This window comes from Rattus norvegicus, chromosome 1 (genome assembly GCF_036323735.1).
Source record: "Rattus norvegicus strain BN/NHsdMcwi chromosome 1, GRCr8, whole genome shotgun sequence".
Lineage (NCBI taxonomy): Eukaryota > Metazoa > Chordata > Mammalia > Rodentia > Muridae > Rattus > Rattus norvegicus.
This window is the reverse complement of record NC_086019.1, coordinates 8,143,437-8,162,351: the sequence shown is the minus strand read 5'-3', so window position 1 is coordinate 8,162,351 and position 18,915 is coordinate 8,143,437. Positions and strand designations below refer to the sequence as shown.

General features: G+C 40.2%; 1 pseudogene; it reads right to left on the bottom strand.

Annotated features, from left to right (window-relative positions):
- Positions 1-10,420: 10,420 nt before the first annotated feature.
- Positions 10,421-11,418, bottom strand: Slc25a53-ps1 (solute carrier family 25, member 53, pseudogene 1; annotated as a pseudogene).
- Between the last annotated feature and the right edge of the window lie 7,497 nt (positions 11,419-18,915).

Here is an 18,915-nt window from a genome sequence, read left to right as displayed (position 1 = left end):
AACAAGCAGAAGAAGGAGGCATAGCGTCATGGGATGGAGAAGCTGGAATTATCCCCAGTGCTCGCATGGTCTGATACCAACTGCTCTGCCTTACAACCGGAATCTTTTCATACAGGTCATTGGGTAGAAATTTTAGGATGCTGCTTTTGTACTGGGGCCAAATGTGCTCAAAATTAACTCAGGCAGAAAAAAAAATGAAGAAACCATAGGACACATCCTAATATAATTGCTGAAATCATTAACAGGGAAAAATACTAAAATCATCCAGAGGAAAATGATGAGTCAATGTGGAAGTCAGACAGTGTGCTTGTCAGTGGGAAACACTTAAATAAGAAGAAAAATGAGAGAACGGCCTTAAAAAGGGGAAGAGCTTGCAATTCTATATTAAGACAAAGAATATCTCAAAAATAAAGTACACATAAGGACTTTTTTTACTTGTCTAAAATTAAGAGACTGTATTGTCCACTAACTTTCTTACAAAAATTTGGAAGTAAACTTTCAAGGATGAAAAAATACTATCGAAAGTTGAGATATATTATAAAAGGAAAAGACAATATCAGAAATAATATGAGCACTTTTTTTGAAAAAACTAAAAATACTTTTATACAACTTAAATTTTATTAAGCTATTAGCATGGGTGTGTGCTTGCATGTGTGCATGTTTATGTGTGCTCATGCATGTGTGAGAGGTGAGGTTGTGCACATGAGTGCAGGTACCCATAGAGGCCATAGGTATCAGGTCTCTTAGAGCTTGTGAGCCACCCAATATGGGTGCTGGGGCTTGAATTTCAAGAGCAGTGTGCACTCTCAACTTGCATAAGCATCTTTCTAGCCCAAGAATTAAAAAATATATTTTAAAAATTAATTAATCATTAATATTTAAAAGCAAAATAAAAGTAAATTTGGGGGCTTACAATATGGAAAGTAAAACCATGACAAAGACAATAAGAAGGTCAGAAGCAGGAAATAGAAGTGTTCTGTTGTAAAACAGTGTCCATGTAATAGTAAATGAAGAAGGCAAATATCTGGATTACAAAGCAAAGAGCCACCAATGAAAAAACTTAAAAAGAGAGACCTAGCTCAGAAATCAATAATGGATATACAAATAGAATCATAAAGTTGAGATAAGATGACAAAAGTAACAGAAAATAAGATTAGAAAACATAAAAAATAGCAAAAGAATACATCTTAGTCTATGAACAATGGCATTAAATTTAAAGAGTTTATAGTGCCATTAAAACACTATCCTTTCAGAGTAGTATAAAATCAATATCCAGTTATTGATATGTTGTCTAAAACTTCTAGGTTAAATATAAAGGAACAGAAAGCTTAATGGATAATAGAGAGAAAATCATATAGGATAAAATGGTAATAAAAATTATTATTTTCATATCAAATATAGTAGGTAATGTCCCTGATAAGTATGACATATCACAAGGAGAGAAATTTCTTTGTGATTCATCAAATTACCAAAATATAGCAGTGCTAATTGTCTGTGTACTTAATAGCGGAACATCAAAGTCCATGAATCAAAAACTGACCTTGAAAACACTAAAGCTCATCTCAGTGATTAATAGAAGAGGAAGGCGGGTAATCGGCAAGCTTGAAGTGGGCTTGAGTGACACTCGCTACATATTTAACATAATTACACATGTCAATGTAACGCTATCCTGTGTACTTCTATGTCTACTTGGCACAAGCCAAAGTCATTTTGGAAGAAGGGATCTCAATTGAGAAACATCTTCAACAGGTCAGCCTTTGGGCAAGCCTGCAGTGCATTTTCTTGATTGGAGATTGATGTGTAAGATCCAGCTCTCTGATTTGGGTTCAATAAGAAAGCAGGCTGAGCAAGTTATGTGCAGCAAGCCAGTAAGCAGCATTCTTCCATGCTTTTCGTGTTAGTTCTTGCCTCCAGATTCCTGTCTTAAGTTCCTGTGCTGACTTCCCACAATAATAGACGGTTATTGGCAAAGTGAAACATAAACACTTCTTTCCCCAAATTGCCATCGATAATAGCATTTTATCACAGCAATAGGAATCCTAACTATGAACATAACTTAGCAGCAATGTGTATACTCCTTCCAAGTATACATGAACGTTTATCTCAAGCGAGACTGTATTCTTAAAATAGGCTTCAGTGAATGCAAAGAAAAATAAGCCCTGGAAAATATTTTCTATGTTCACAATGAGATTTAATGGAAAAATCAACATGAGAATCAAGTCTGGGAATTTCTCATATATTTTCCAATTAAGTAACATATTGTCAAAAAAAGCATGGATCAGATGAAAGTTTATATAGGATTACAGAAAATACCTTGAACTAAAGGTATTTGAAATTTGTGACAGGTAACTACATCACTGGTTAGAGAGAGCTGACAGCAATGAGCGCTTTCCTTATTATTTCCTTATTTCCTTATTATTAAGATCCTTAAGATCAGTGCTTGAAGGAAAGAGCAAAATAACCCCAAAGTAAACAAAAAGGAATAAATAATAACTATTGAGGAATAACTGATGAAACAGGAGAAACAATCAATGAAACCAAAAATCAGTTATTTGAAAGACCAATGAAATTGCAAGAACTAGAACCAACCTGACAAAGAAATAAAGGGAGGCAGACGGGAGGCAGTAGTCGGGAACAACATGAGAGAAAATCCTATAGTGACTCACACAGACATTAGAAGAAGAGTAAGAGGATAAAATGAGTGGGTTTATGCGATCAGTTTGCTGTTCAAAAGAAATTAACAACTTCTTCAAAAGTACAAATCCTAGAGGCTCACCACATGCTCAAGTATTTTCAGTAGTAAATTCTTCAAAAAATAATTGTTTTATACAAATTCTTTATGGGAAACCTGAGTCACCCCAATGCCTTCAACTACTGACAATGCCAAGACAAATTTCTAAAGGGAAAATCCTGAACGATATTTATCATACTGGTAGAAGCAGTGTATATTTACAAAATTTTAGTGAACCAAATATAATTAGGATTTTGTTGATATGGTTGACTTACCATAGGGAGATCAACATAGTTTGCCATTCTCATAAGGCTAATGCAGATACACACAAATCATTTAATAAAATTTAAGTTATTCAAGAAAAACAAATAAACTAACAAAGAAGATCTCAAAAAAAATCTAGTTATGAAAAGAAATTTCTTCCACAGGACAAAGGGTCACTACAATTATATAAACAAGATAAAATAAACCTAACAGCACTAATGATAGATTACATTCTTTTTCTTGGAAAATTATAAATGTTTTTTACTTTAAAATGCACCCAGTCAAAATGTCTACCTTCAACTTTTATTATTGTAAGTTCTTTCTAATTCTATTAAAGAAAAGAGAAAGTGTGTGTGGGTGGGGGGGTTATAAGCATCATAAGAATATATAACGAAAGTCTTTAAGGAAGTGAACTATAAAAAAGGCTACAAAGCAAAATTAGACACATTTTAAGACACACAGTCAATATGCAGAAACATCTATGTCATAAAAAACTGACATATACATTTAAAAACAAAACCCAGACATAAATTAGAGAAAATGTGTATCAGACATCTATGGAATAGGTATAAAATATCCCGAGAGAAATTAAATAAGGAGACATTCTCCCATGGCCACAAAGCAGTAATTTCGATCTCATTAAGATGACAATTTTCTTCACACTCTCCCAGCAGGCTCTGTTGATAGAAAATGACAAGATTCTAAACCTCTATATAGAAATGCACTTCATTGAAAATAGACACAAAGATTTCAACACAAGCCTGCATGCATGCGCGCACACACACACACACAGATGCACACACACACACAAGCACACGCACACACACGCACACACACCTAGAGGACCTAAACTACTTAAGCTAAAACTGAAAATCAATTGGATTATTCGGATTGTCAGTGTTTAACTCCTTGAGTCCTTTATTTGTTTTGAATATTAGCCCTCCGTCAGAGGTAGGGCTAGTGAAGAACTTTTCCCAGTCTGTATACAATCATTTTGTCCTAATGATGGCGTCCCTTGACTTACAGAAAATTTTCAGTCATGAGGTCTCAATTATTAATTCTCAACCTCAGTGCCTGAGTCATTGCTGTTCTGTTTAGGAAACTGTCTCCTGTACTGACGAGTTCAAGGCTACTCCCCCACTTTCTGTTCTATTAGATTATGTGTGTCTGATTGTACGTTGAGGTCTTTGATCCACTTGGACTTGAGTTTTGTGCAGGGTGATAGATATGGATCTATTTGCATTCTTCTTCATGCAGACATCCAGTTAGACCAGCACCATTTGTCGAAGATACTCTCCCTTTTCCATTGTATGATTTTGGCTTCTTTGTCAGCAATCAAGTGTCTATCGGTGTGTGAGTTTATTTCTGGGTCTTCAGTTCAATTCCTCCGATTCCTCTGTTTCTATACCAATACCATGCAGTTTTATTACTATTGCTCTGTAGTACAACTTGAAATCAGGGACAGTGATTCCTCCAGATGTCGTTTTTATCTCTCAGAATTATTTTAGCTATCCTGGGTTTTCTGTTTTCCATGTGAAATTGAGAATTGGCCTTTCAAGGTCTGTGAAGAATTGCGTTGGAATGTTGATGGGCACTGCATTGAATCTGTAGATTGCTGTTGGTAAGGTGAGCATTTTTACTATGTTAATCCTAGTAATCCTGAGCATGGGAGGTCTTTCCGCCTTCTAGGGTCTTCTTCAATTTCTTTCTTCAGAGGTTGAAGTATTTGTCATACAGATCTTTTATTTGCTTGGTTAAAGTCACACCAAGGTGTTTATGTTGTTTGTGGCTATTATGAAGGGTCCTCCAGTAACTTGAGCAGGGGTTGTCCCTAAGCCTACTGCCTGCCTATGGGTCCTGTGGATCCTTGTCTGTCCTCAGTGGGAAGGAATGTGTCCAGTTCAGCAATGACTTTGTGTGTGTGTGTGTGTGTGTGTGTGTGTGTGTGTGTGTGTATAGTGACACCCAGACGGGGGCCTCCTCTTCTCAAAAGAGAAGGAAAAAGAGGGCTGGGGAGAGGACTTGCAACCAGAGGTACTGGGAGAAGAGGAAGGTCTGATATTGGGTTGTAAAGTGAATAAATACATTTAAAATTAAAAAAACTGAAAATCCATGTCACTTACTATAAATTTGCAGATTAAAACAGATGTGTTCAGATTTTTGCCTGGACGTCAATGTGGCCGCATTTCAATAAAGCCAATAAAGCATAAAATAGCCAGATGCAAATGCATTTACTGAACCTCCATAGTGACCATCACAGCTTCGTTTGGCTGCACAAAGCACAATACAGAGTGTCGATAGTTTACGCTTAGGATTGGGCTGCAGGCTAGAAGCTACTCTTGATGCCGATTCACAGGTGAGAGGCTTATACTACTGTTTGTTAGACTAGGGATATATTAGAATTATAGAAAATTAAATACTGTTCTACTCTAGGTGTATTACTTTGCAGCATTGTAAAACCAAAGAGCTGTCAGTTGGGAAATACCTGCAGGAATCGATGGCGGAGACCACTGTACTCTCGCTGTTTCGCTGTTGGTATTCCTTCTATGCTCTGTCCAAAAGTTACCTAGCAACAACCAGGTAGGCCTGGCCTCTTCTACTCTGATTCTCTGAATCCCTTCCCTCTTCCTGACCCTTTTCTCCATCTCACCACTTCCCCATCTCCCCACTCTCTCCACAAGTTCCTGACCAGCTTCTCCTCCCCTCCCCTGCCTTCCCCTCTCCTCCCTTCCTTCCCTCTCTCTATCCTTCTCTGTCCCCTCTCTTTCTTTGCCTCTACTCCTTTTACAAACCATGTCCCCAAACTGAATTCTATACCAGACTCATCTTTTGGCTGGTACCTGAGGGGTGGGGGATGCCTCAGCATGGGCTCCCCAAGGCATCCCTCCCACCACACCATCCTGTGCTCTACAAAACATCCTTGGTTTTATAAAACACAACAAATATAGACCCAACTTATTTCCAGTAAAAGGGTTAACTGATTTCAGGAATTGTATCAAGGTAATTCAAAGGAGGAAAGACTACCTTCACCATGAATGCAGAAACAATTGGATAACTACATATGTATCTGCATATCTAGATCTCTATCTATCTATATATATCTATATATTATATTCTGTGATCTAGCTACTTAGCAGGCTGAACTGGGTAAGTGGACTGTGCCTAGGAGTTGAAGCCCCTGCCCCTAAAGCAAACTAACAAAACAAGCCCACAACCTTGAGGAAAAGGTGTTTTTTTCAATAGGGTAAAAAACAAAAACAAAATCAAAACCTGATTACATATAAAATAAAATCTTAATAAACTGAATTCATCACAATGCAAGTTTGGCTCTTTAAAAGCAGTTAAGGAAAATAGATGATAATATATTTAGCTATGAATTACTTAATAATTACATTTAAAACTTTTCATTCATAATATACAAAGAAATCACAGTATTTCACAAAGAAATGAAATCCAATAAAAAAAATAAGGGTTGAAAGATTTGAAAACTGTCACTGAAGACATGCAAATGGGAGATTTTCAACCTCACTGGTTTTCATCAATTTTAGGGCATAATGAGAAAGAGCTAACATTGCTGGCACTCAAAAAACAGACAATAAATGGATATGTAAAGTCGACAAAAGTCATTGAGCTGAAACCAGGAGAGGTGTGCATTTTATTAAATATAAATTACACCTCAAGTCAAAAGTGTTTTCACCAAAAAGTTGTATAATTTCTGAGATGCTCTGTTTAAAAACGCTGCTTCTGCCTTTCGTGTGTAGAAGGACAAGTTTCATCTCTACTATGTAAGTGAATCCCAGTGCGTCTGTTTACTATTAATATTAATGTAGCATTAATATTTAATCACATTAGGAATTGTTATACGAAGTAAAGAGAGCATACTTTGGCTACATATGAATGTCTTCCTAGCTTCTTTGCTAATTGGTATGTGCAGTTGCAAGATCTGGTCAAAGTGAAATATTCTTAATGTTAATTATGGTTGTGAACATTCTTAGAATGGTCATGATCAGTACAGAAGGCTTATGTTCATAAGATAAGGTATCTGTCTTTATCATAGAATGATTTCACAAGGAAAGAGCAGCACTCATTTTCAATCTTTTTAACAGGACGAATAAGCTTATCATTCAGGAGGAAAAGGTTCAATGCATATCACACAGAACCCAATGTTCTGTAACTTATCCAATTACAAATTGAGCATCTATTTTGTGTGCATCCCATAGATTAAGATGTGCAGTAGGCAGGAAGTCTGGAAGAAGTGAAATAACTCTATAATGCCCAGAGTCCCTGATATTTTTCCCAGTCAACCTGTGGAATCCCCACACCCCTACACCATATCTTTTCCGGGTGGAAAATTAGCTGCTCATCCTCTAGCTTCACATCAGTGTTCTCTGCATGAAGAACAGGGAGGACAAAGGACCACCAGTGTTTGTCACAGAGCTCCGGAGAGCCTTCTGACTTCCCTTTTTACTGTCACTCACCATGCCCACCTGCAAGGGAATCTGAAACTAGATGAGATGGCTCCTACTAAGGTCCTGACGTCAAGGGGTAACAGGAAACACAATCCCCTCAGACTTCAGCCTGCCTGTTAACTCTCTAGAGGTCTTGATTGTGTTTGTTTTCTTCTGTTTACTAGAGAGTTACGAGGCAGGAAAAATCTCAGTCACAGGAGGCAATAGATAACAAATGATTACACACACACTCTCTCTCTCACACACACGCACACACACGTAACAAATGATTACACACACACTCTCTCGCTCACACACACATATGTAACAAATGATTGCAAATACACGGAGAGAGAGAGACAGAGATAGAGAGATAGAGACAGAGACAGCTGAGCAAAGCACACAAAGACTACCTGCAGAGCAGAGAGGAGCCCCAAATTCCTATTTTCCCTTGAAAAGCTGAAGGTTTTAAGGGCGAAATAGGGAAGGTGCCCACTTCTAATTTTGGGTTGATCATCTTTAACAAATGAAGGGGAGCTGATAGACCCACAGCTTCTGGTATAGTGTTTGAGACTAGCCTTAAATGTATAGATTTAGCCTAGACCTGTCAGCCAGAAGTGGGGCTCTGTTGGCAGGAAGTAAGCTCTATGTCAGTTCAAGAGGGCAAGGAAGAAAGTTTGCCTTCTTTCTGTCCCCCTTTTCTATCTAACTACCCATCAGGGATCTGTTTAGTTTCTACTCTTCCATGTCTGCTATTTCCTCTGTTCCCTATAACCACAGAACGGTTTAAGCTGTCTGAAGACTATCTGCAGACAGAATTTAATAACCTAGAAGAGTTTAGGCCTAGAGGAGGATTCAACCATGCCTCCCATGGCTTTTGCCCACATTCTCTTGATGTTATCTTCCAGTGGTTTGGGGCTTTTGCTTTGCGGGGCCTCAGGCATGCGAGGCAAACTCTCTCCAACTGACTGAGCTGAACCTCCAGCCCTGTTGGGGTCAACTGCCATGCCTAAGAGAGCAAAAACCTACACTAAGAATACAGACTATATTTCTTCACACTCACCCAATACTGAGCCATAAAACATTAAAGAAGATTCTGGTTTTTCCAAGAAATGCATGAATGAGTTTAACTTTTTGCCTCAGGCATTTAAATATCTCAAATTGTGACTTCATAAGTTGATAATTCATCACATAATTGCACAAACACAAATTACATAACATTGCATTATTTCCCTCAGATGGGAACTTGGTAAATGGCACGCTGAAATATTCATCCAATGAGGGAATTTCACTCTAACACGATTGCCCATTTTATCTCAAAAAATTAATTAACTTTGCCAGTCAGTAGATTGCAGAGTAATTTATTGATTTTTGAAGAGCATGAACATGAAGGAACTGCGGTTTTCTGAGGAAAAACACACATATTTAGAAGCCAGGAGGGACGCTGACACATTTTTGCCACCTGAATGACGTGAAGATAAAAGAAGAAGCCGTCTCTCTCTCTTTTGCATGTTGTTCTGCATCCGTTTGCTTTGATTTTTTCTAAGGCTTGCAGAACTTTACTGTGATTGAGCCTGTATGATGTCAAAAGGCATCCAAATGCAAATTGAAAATACGTTTCTTATCTTTTAGACGTAGCTTTCATCTAACTGTACTCCAGTTTTCTCTCTACAAGAAAAGCAGTACCTGCGTCTTATCTGCTGTGAAGAGATTTTATTTTTAAGGCTTGGACGCGTTAAGCAAATTGATTCTACTACAGAACAATATACAACCTTACCGTCTGCACAATGAGTACATATTTTACTGCCTTCGTTGTACATTTCCCATCCTCTGGTTCAAAAGCAAAAGCAACTTCCCAATGAAATGAGTTTAAAGTCATAGTGAACAGGGCATTAAATGAGATTAGGTGGAAAGGCAACACGGGATGCAAAACTAACACTGAATGCCCTACTGCTATACCAGGCCCCTTTCTGTGTCATTAACTAGGTTTGAAATATTTAGACAAGTAGCCTAGTCTTGTGCTCATCCATTACAGAGTGAGATATCAAACTCTTCTTCCTCAGATGATGGCCCAGCTCATTTTTTCCCCAAAATAAGACTGTATGGAAGTGTTTATTTTTTTAAAGTCTAGTACCAGAGGACAGGACAGACACAACAGTTACTACTCACAAGGGACAGCGTCCCCACTGGCCGGCTGTGTCCACACCAGTAGCACAAACAAGTCAAGCAAAACAGTAGAGCTTGTGGTGAACCGCTTACAGCAGTGAAGCACACAATATGTTGACTAGGGCACCCGATCTTTTGGCAATGCATTCAGTAAAAACAGCACAAGGACATTCTGGAAGGGCTTAAAGTCATATTCAGAATTAAACTGAAAATGTTCAAAGCTAAATAGCAAAACGGAAGCTTTCACTAGCTGCTCAACTCTATCAAATCTGAACAGAAATAGTTTGGAGAATGGCTATCTTAACAGCACGTCATTTCAAAGCTAACCCCAACAATTCATCATGGAGCCACAGCCATGGCACTGAGCGCCACCTCTGCTCCAGTCCTCCATGCAGAGCTCAGGTTCAATAACGATTACCCTCCTACAAGCAGAGACGAAATACATGAGGTGAGAGTGAGCCTGAGAAGCCCTGGGTTAGGAGCATGTGCTCTGCCTGCCAACGCCACAGTTTCCACACAGAAGGCCTAGCAACCCTTCCGGGGGGAAGAGATCTATCTCCGCGGACAGCTACCCTCAAAGGTCATCAGGTACAGGCTGGTTCCCAGGCAACAGCCTGAAGCTCTGGAGAAATGACCAAACCCTAACCCTGACCCCTGCCCACTGAAATCTGTACTGTTCGTCGAGGCTTTGTCTGTAATTAGGGCTTGGTCTTAATGACACCACCTGTATTTAAGCCAATCAGGAACAAAGCCAAATTGCATTCTCCTTAGGTCTACTTAGTTGACAATAACATCTCAGGTAGTGACCTTATCATACAGTCTTTAACAAAAACTCATAAGTTGCATTGATTATTCCCCAGGAGATGGTAATTCAGATGTGCACCTCTGAAAAGATCGATCCGTTTCCTGTCCCATTCTATCCAGACTGTCTTGAAAACCATGGGGAGAGACTGGAATGGCTTACCAATTTGAGACTGTATTCGAGCTTTTACAACACCAGGAAGCTTAATAACCACAGCATGGCTCCCAGCACACCTCCACAGATGAAGTCGTTGACCAGATGTGTACAATGTGTAGTGGGAGTAGGCAGATGCTCCTTAATGGGACCTTGAAGGCCAAAAAATGGACATTGCTGAGACCATTTTCGGAAATGGATGGGCACCAAGCCTCGGTAATACTCTGCAACCACATGGCATCTGAGCGCCCAGAAGGCCTGGTGTTTGTGAACTTATCATGATGCTTGTGGTCCTGAAGCAAAGTCTGAACCCTTTCCAATGGGGTGAGAATGGCTTCTGTTGTCCTGGCAAGCAGCACTGCCACATTCGGGTGGCAAACTCAGGAGCGCTGCTCACGTGCTTGCGGAGCAGGCGTGACAGATCCTCATACAGACCAAACATAAGTGCCAGCGTGGTCGTCTTATGCATCAGTCCAGGGAGGATTCCTCCACACAAGTTGCAGAACCCATGCTTCCTCAACTGCAGGATGGCGTCCCGGGTTTTGATGCCGTATAGCTGCTGCTGGAAGAGGCTCTTCTGAACGGGGTATGTGATTGCCAGGTTGTTGAAAGCTGCGCAGCAGCCACAGAAGTAATGCTTTATTTCCCCCACGTCCGCAAGGTGAGGTGACAAGTCCTGGTTTGATGAGGTCAACATTGGAGGCCTCTTGTCATGAGCTTCTGAGCCCATCATGGTGCTTCCAGCTGCTCCTCTCTGGGGAAGACTTAGCCTGTGACATCAACTGGGCCTGGCACCGAGGAGGACAGCTTTCCGGTCACTTTCCCAGTGTTTTCCATCGTTAGCCTTCTCTCTTCTGAAGTCAATTTTGATAAGTGCATATCCCACGGCCCCCGGTGTCCACCCGCAGGACTGTGGGCGAGTGAGCCCACGCCCGCGCAAGCGCAGACCGGCCCAGCTCATTTTTAAAGCAAAGCAGAGCTCACTTTCTCACAGAAATGTGTCTATCTATGAGAACTGAGACAAAAGAACTTCCCATTTGGGTTGTGGGCTTTCTGAATACAATGCATTTCTTTAGGAAGAAACTGACTGAGTTTCTCAAGGCAAAATGACTCCTTGAGGTTGAGAGTCAGCCTTGACTGACATTGACGTTCAGGTAACAGGTAGCCTGTGTGGGCTTTCAGCATAGACAAAATACTTTCCCAGATCCCTTAACAAAAGAAGGCTTGTCATTTGCTTGGAACACCCAGTTGGCCAGGAGGTGGAATTTTCCTGCTACTTATTATCTATCGAAGAAAGTCTTTAGAAGATGGGTAGTAACAATCTTTGTAAGTGGTCTTCTCACTGATGTTAATCAGTGATGAAATCTCAGAGATAAGACTTGAATTTGTGTCTGCTGGACTTTGGAGCCCATGGTTTTCTTTCATTCATCTAAGTCTGAGTCAGTTCCTAAGCTTGGATACGTGTTGGCCTTTAAGGATCATCGTTCCTACAGAAAATCATTTAGCTGTATTTCAAAAGCAGTATGGAATATTTATAGAGACCCAGGAGAGTACAACAAAATAACCAGAGAGTAAAAACAAAGTATCCAGAAAAAAAGAAAAGAAAAGAATTACCTCCAGTGGGAATTGCAAACTAAGAGCTATGGGTGTGTTAACATTTGAGTTGGATTTGGATGAAATGCCAGATTTTGACAGAAGAGATAATGGTGGATGATATGATGGTTTGAATATTCTTGTCCCAGGGAGTAGCACTATTAGGAGGTGTGGCCTTGTTGGAAGAAGTGTGTCACTGATGTCCAGCTGCGTATCTGCTTAGGTCCTGTGATGCTGGAGCACCAAAATGCCACCCAGGGAAGGCAAAATGCAGTTCAAGACAGGGGCCTCACCCTGTGTTCCCTTGGGTGAGAATCAGTGGGGTCTGAGACAGATGCTGTGGTTCTCAATCTCCTGTTTTCTCAGATGTCACTGGGTCCCTCTGAGCTTCCCCTGCGAGCCAGGCAGAAAGGGCATGGCCAAGCCAACAAAGGAGGGCGGAATCTGGTTTGGTTTCCAGTGAGTGCTGAAGTACTGAGGGGGCTGGAAGAGAAGCACAGAGCCAAATACCTCTTCCCCACTCATTCTGTTCCTTCCCCCATGATCCTTGATGAAGGAGAAGGTACTTGCTTGTCAAAACTGCTTTATTCATGGTGGAGGAGAGCACATGTGTCTTTCTCAGGGTGAACTAGGAATTAAATATCTTTTGCAGGAAGTGATGCCCAGGAAGGGAAGTTCATTGGCTAAACACTCTTGACCTATCTAGATATCCCATTAGCATAAAGAACTCTAGGTTTTTGTGCTATGTGACTGGTTGTGATAGTACTCTTAGAGAGGTATCACGGTTAGTTTGCTCCAGGACAGGTGGAGCCTGGCTAGGAACTGGTTAAATTGCCTACCATTTCTAATTATGTCATTTCCTAATGTTTTGAACCTTCAACTTTACCTGCTCTTCTGTAAACCATGGTGACATGGTCCAATTGCCCCCCAGAAGACCCTCCTCCTAGCTGCCATGAGCCAGTCCTCTCCTGTTTGTCTGTGGAATAAGATGGGGAACTCTCAGTTCCCCCAGTGCCATGCCTGTCTGAATGCTGCCAAGCTTCCTTGGATTGAACCATAGAACCTGTAAGCCAGTCCCCAATTAAATGTTGCCCTTTATAGGCGTTGCCTTGGTCACCGTGTCTCTTTACAGCAATGAAAACCCTAAGACAGTTGGAGGTGAGAAATACCAGAAAGGTGAGGAAACATTGATGTGTAGGGAACTGTCACTGAACTGGGCAATACTTACAGGAAAAAGGGACAAAACAAGACCCAGTGTGTCAAATTATATCTTAAGCCCTAGGCTACACTCTTTACAGTCAGTATTTCTAGGGTGTATGTATGTATGTTGCATATATGGATGCACGTGTGCATATATGTATATGTAGGAACACAGGAAGGTCAGAGGACAGTGTCAGTATTTTTCCTCAGGAGCCTTCTGTTGCTTTTTGAGACAGGCTCTTTTCCTGGCCTGGTGCTTCCCAGTTAGGCTAGGCTGGCTGGTCATGGGTCTTGGGATCTGCTTGTCTCTCCCTCCTCAGTGCTGGGACTATGAACACATGTCATGCTCTGCCTTTTTAATGTGGCTTTTCTGGGAACCAAACTCAGATCCCCAAGCTTTTGTGACAAGTACTTTATAGACTGAGTCATCTCCCCAGCCCCTTTTGCTGTCTTTTGAATAGAAGTACGCTGCTTTAAGTTGAGTAATTTGTGTTTGAATTGTATGCCAGTGAGGATACATTCAGGACTTTTGAGCCGGGTGTAACCAGATTAAAGCAAGATTCTAGAGAAATTACCTGGTCAGCCTGCTGTGAAATATATTAATTTTAAAGGGAATAATTGGAATGCAGGAAACCCATAGAAACTAACTGGAACCAGAATCCATTTACTCTGAACGCACAACTGTTCTCCTATACTTTACCACACAAAGAACAGTTTACATTGTCTCATTTTTATAATCAGAGTAATTTTAATAAATAGCAATTGATACTATTTTCTAAAAACTTACTTCTGTACCAAAACCAATACCATGTGCCTAATATATATTCCCTTAGACATCACAGAGTAGATTCGATCGTTCTTCCTAGCAAAGAATAGAAACTGAGGCTTAGATAGATTGGGGGAACGTGTTTAAAATCACAGTTGCTGTGACTGGAGAGATGGCTCAGTGGTTAAGAGCACTGTGCACTGTTCCAGAGGTCCTGAGTTCAATTCCCAGCAACCACATGGTGCCTCACAACCATCTGTGATGAGATCTACAATGCCCGCATCTGACAAGCAGTTGTACATGTTGTACATGCAAATAGAGCATTCATATAGGGGAGGTGGGGGTGAGAAAGAGAGAGACTCAATTAGCTATTAGTTAGGAAGTTGAAGTGAACAAAACACACTTAATAGTTAGTATATTTATGTTAAAAATACACAAAAAAACCCATCCCAATTGCTAAATGTTGTTGCTCAGCTCTGAATTCATTAAGTGTATTCTCAAACACTGCCGAATCGACAAATATTGAGCCAAGTGAAGAAGACTTCCCCATGTGAGGGTAATTTCCTATTCTTTTAGTGAAATACAAGTACTGCTTTTGGAGGTATAGATGGGAAATCAACCTATGCACATTGCTGGGAGCGATGCCAGGATTAATCAGGATGCTGGGGATAACAATCTAGATAGGAGGCCAGGAAAACAGACCCACTAAAACAGAACATTTCAAAGTTCTTCGTTAAAAGGACCCAGATAGAAATTCTTTGAGTTTAGGAGGCAGGGTTGATTGTATCAGTGAAGCAAATGAAATCAAGATCTACTGGGTGAACTGGAGCAACCTCAGAACACTTCTCTACAGTAGCAATGGGGCAGCATGGCACTAGGGCAAGATAAGGTAGTGATGTGTCCAAAGACTGGCTCCCACAGCTCTCTGGTGCAAGTCTGTCTTTTTAGATAAGGTCTAATCACTAAATTCAATTTGCCCTTAAGGTAACTTGTAAAGAGCAGAGGATAATTACAGCTGGACCTCAGTCTGTAAGTGGCACTACCAACACAGTGCCTGGTTACACAGACATACACCTGTGGAAGCCACATTTTCCCATCCTGGTTCCCAGACTCGGGAAAGGTCTCTGATTGCTTTAGATGGTGTTATGGTACTTGGCATTTTGGCAAATTCCTCACGAGAGAGATGTCTGGATCTTTGACACTGAAGGCAAGCTCATCATTAGGATTAAACTCAATGGAATTTGTTCCTAACACATGAATGCACAGGGAGCTGATTTATACACTAGAATTCACGTATTAACTTTACAACCTCAAACTCTTTTTAGAATGGTTCAGAATATAAATTAACAGGAGGCCGAGGGGTGATGTGGAATGAACATATGGTCTCCATTTTGAGGAACAGTTTGAGAACCTCATTCAGCTCAAAGACATTGACTAACTTCTTTCCACCTTTGAGTGACAGTTTTCTCTGAAAGGGTGAGATGATGTGTCATATGATCAGATTCTATTTTGACCCTGAACTACTCACCCCTAGGACACAAGGCACTGTGACAACAGACTGATAAGGTTGACCCCAGAAATTACAGCTGAGTGGTCCAAGATGTGTGAATCAGGCTGGGAAATAGGAGTATCTATCTGGTGGTGAGACCATGACAGTGTCAGAACAGCTTTCATTTTAGAAAACCCTAGATTACGGTCTCTCTAATGGGTGATTCTATCCATGGGACAAAACTTTTAAGACTTTAAATCATGCATCGATCAAATAGCATTTGGGCTCAAGGCCTTCATCCAGTAAAAGATGCAGTGTGGAATATGGAACAGAGAAAATGCAAATGGAGTTCTGCATACTGGTACTTCTGGTATCATGGAGGAGAGGTCCCCACTGTTCCTGATGCTTACCTAACACTCCGTTTCAATTGTGGCTGTGTGACATAATAATAATAATATCCTCCTTGCTTATAGTTGTGTCTAAGTTCTGGTAACTGGCAAAGATCAAGGCAAGGAAGTTGAGACAGGGCCTTTCGGCATCAAAGCTTGAGATACTGAATAAGAGTTAGGCTCCTAGAGGCCATAGAAAAGTACCCTAATCTCATGAGGAGTGCATCTTTCCCAGTGCTGGTAACATCATCTAGTAGGCTGCTTGTAATCTTGATACCTCAAAAGCACCGTCCTTGAATCCGCTTGCAGCTTCTTGCAAACTAAGAACTCTTGAGTTCTGTTCTTACTGTCATGATGCCTCTATTGACTTTACTTTCCCCTTTCCTTCCTCCTCTTTCCATCTCCTCAACCCTCCCATCTTCTTTTAGCTTTCTTCCATATTTGGGACATCTGTGTTCCAAATCGCATATAGTGGCCAAGTTATGAATCAAATCTCTTCTTCAGGTTTAACATATGTGGTCCATAAACATACACTCTCAAAGTGATAGTGAGTTTTGTAAATGAGCCAGTGAGTTTGAGTCACAGAAGAGCAACGGGGAATGTAAGTATGGATGTCTACTGTCCTCTTCCAAGAGACTTAATTTTCTTATTTTCCTTCTTATGATTCCACACAATTTCTATTTCTTTTTGGGCAAAAATCCCACCAATTGCTCATTTTTTTCAGACAAACCAATTATAATGTCCTTCATTACTTTCTATGTTTTCAGATAACATCTTTCTTAAAAGTAAATGTAGTCACTTTGAGTACCATTTCCTAAGAGAAATGTGGTTGGTGGAGAATACTGGGGCTTAAAGGACTCCAAATCTTTTCTAAATTGTTCTAAGCAAATAATAAACCAAATCCCCTGAACCACTTCCTCCCATCATGCCAGCAAATGACTCCATTAGCCCAAACTTGCCTGTTGACCGTCAAATTGCAGATAAATATTTCAATTTGAGTTTCTATATTTGCATGACATTTAGGATAGTAGGCTGAGAACTTGAACATTATATGGCACCATGTCTCATAAGTAATATTTTTAAATGAAATATTTATTAGAATGAGATTCCTTCCTTCTACAATAAATTCCACAGGAGCCCAGCATCTATTTTTATCTTGTCCTTTATCTGGTCCTTGCTAATGATGACTAACTTTCTCTTCTTTTCTGGGGGGGGGGATCTACAGGCCCAATGTTGCTGCAGGCCTGTGGTCTGGAAATTGCTTCCTAGGAGTATTTGACCATGTTAGTTGGTCTAAGTTTAAATAGAAGCACTTTGACTGGGAATCAGAAATATCACATATAGAAAATGCTCCTCTTAACCAAACTTCTTTTACAAAGTCTGTGCTAAATAGACAGTTATTGTGTGGCATAAGAATTTACTTCATCATTATAGCGGCCAAATGCACCATTTTAGAACAGTTGCTATTTTGTTTGGTCATGTTCCCAAATTCATTTTATAACTGAATTAATTCAAGATATAAAAACCTGAAAAACAAGAAAAATGAATGAAATAGTCAGTATCTTAGCATAAAAATACACGATTATATAATATGCCCTGTAAATGCAATATACAATTCAACTATAGAAGTATATTAGAAAAAAAGATTTAATTTCTGTTGGGGGCCCTTTTTGGAGAGTTTAAATATCTCAAACAATCGACATATGGTTTTATATTTGTAGCCTCTGAACCTGGGAGATTGTCTGGCTTAAATTGTCATAACATCATAAATGAAAGGTGAATATAAAATGGAACTGCTCAGCCTTGTGGGTGACACACGGAACACTTTCAGTCAAGTGCTGTGGTAGTTCTGTAAGCACAAAAGCAATTCTTTTCTGTTGGCAATTATGTTCTGTTCATTGGTTGATTCACTGCTGGAAAACATTATGAAACTGTTTCCCCTAAGATCCTCACATATTAAATAGAAGAAAATATGAATTAGGTGGTGGTGGGTGATTGTAAGACAAACCACTATCAGTGGTTGAACATGATTAGTCATGCATATTTTTTCTTATCACCTTTCAACAAAACAGAGAAAATGATGATGAAGAGGAAGAAGAAGAAGAAGAAGAAGAAGAAGAAGAAGAAGAAGGAGAAAAAGAAGAAGAAGATAAAGGAAGAAGAAGAAGAAAAAGGAAGAAGAAGAAGAAAAAGGAAGAAGAAGAAGAAGAAGAAGAAGGAGAAGAAGAAGAAGAAAAAGGAAGAAGAAGAAGAAAAAGGAAGAAGAAGAAGAAGAAGGAGAAGAAGAAGAAGAAGAAGAAGAAGAAGAAGAAGAAGAAGAAGAAGAAGAAGAAGAAGAAGAAGAAGAAGAAGAAATTTCATCCTATTACAATATTCTGGAGACTCCTCTAGAGAAGAAACAAACAAAGCAGGACACCAGCTAAGATAGTGAGGCTGCTTTTTTTTCTTCCCTGTAGAAAGAGACCATAACACCTACTCTATGAGTGGGTGACAATGAGGAATCCCTATACAGGTGCCATTCCTCTGGGAGCCAAAGGTGTTGGTCAGCCTCAGCAATGTCAACGGGGAGTTTTTCTCAATGTCAAGTGACTGCCGTCCCCTACTCTCCTTCCTCTCCTTCTCCTCTCCTCTTTCTTTCTTCTCTAGTCCTTCCTCTTTTTTCCTACCTTCTTTCTCAATCCTCACTACTTTCTTCCCTTCTTGTTTCCTTTCATTCTCTTCCTGCTCTTATTGCTTTGAGCAGGGCTTCCTGTAGCTCAAGATAGCCTCAGACTCTGTGCAATCTAGGATGCCCTTGGGCACTTTTATTTAAGGCCTATGTGTATGGGTGATGAGAATCAAGCCCAGGGCCTGATGGATGCTAAACAGACCCCATCCCAACCCACCCCACCCCACCCCACCCCACCCCATGATC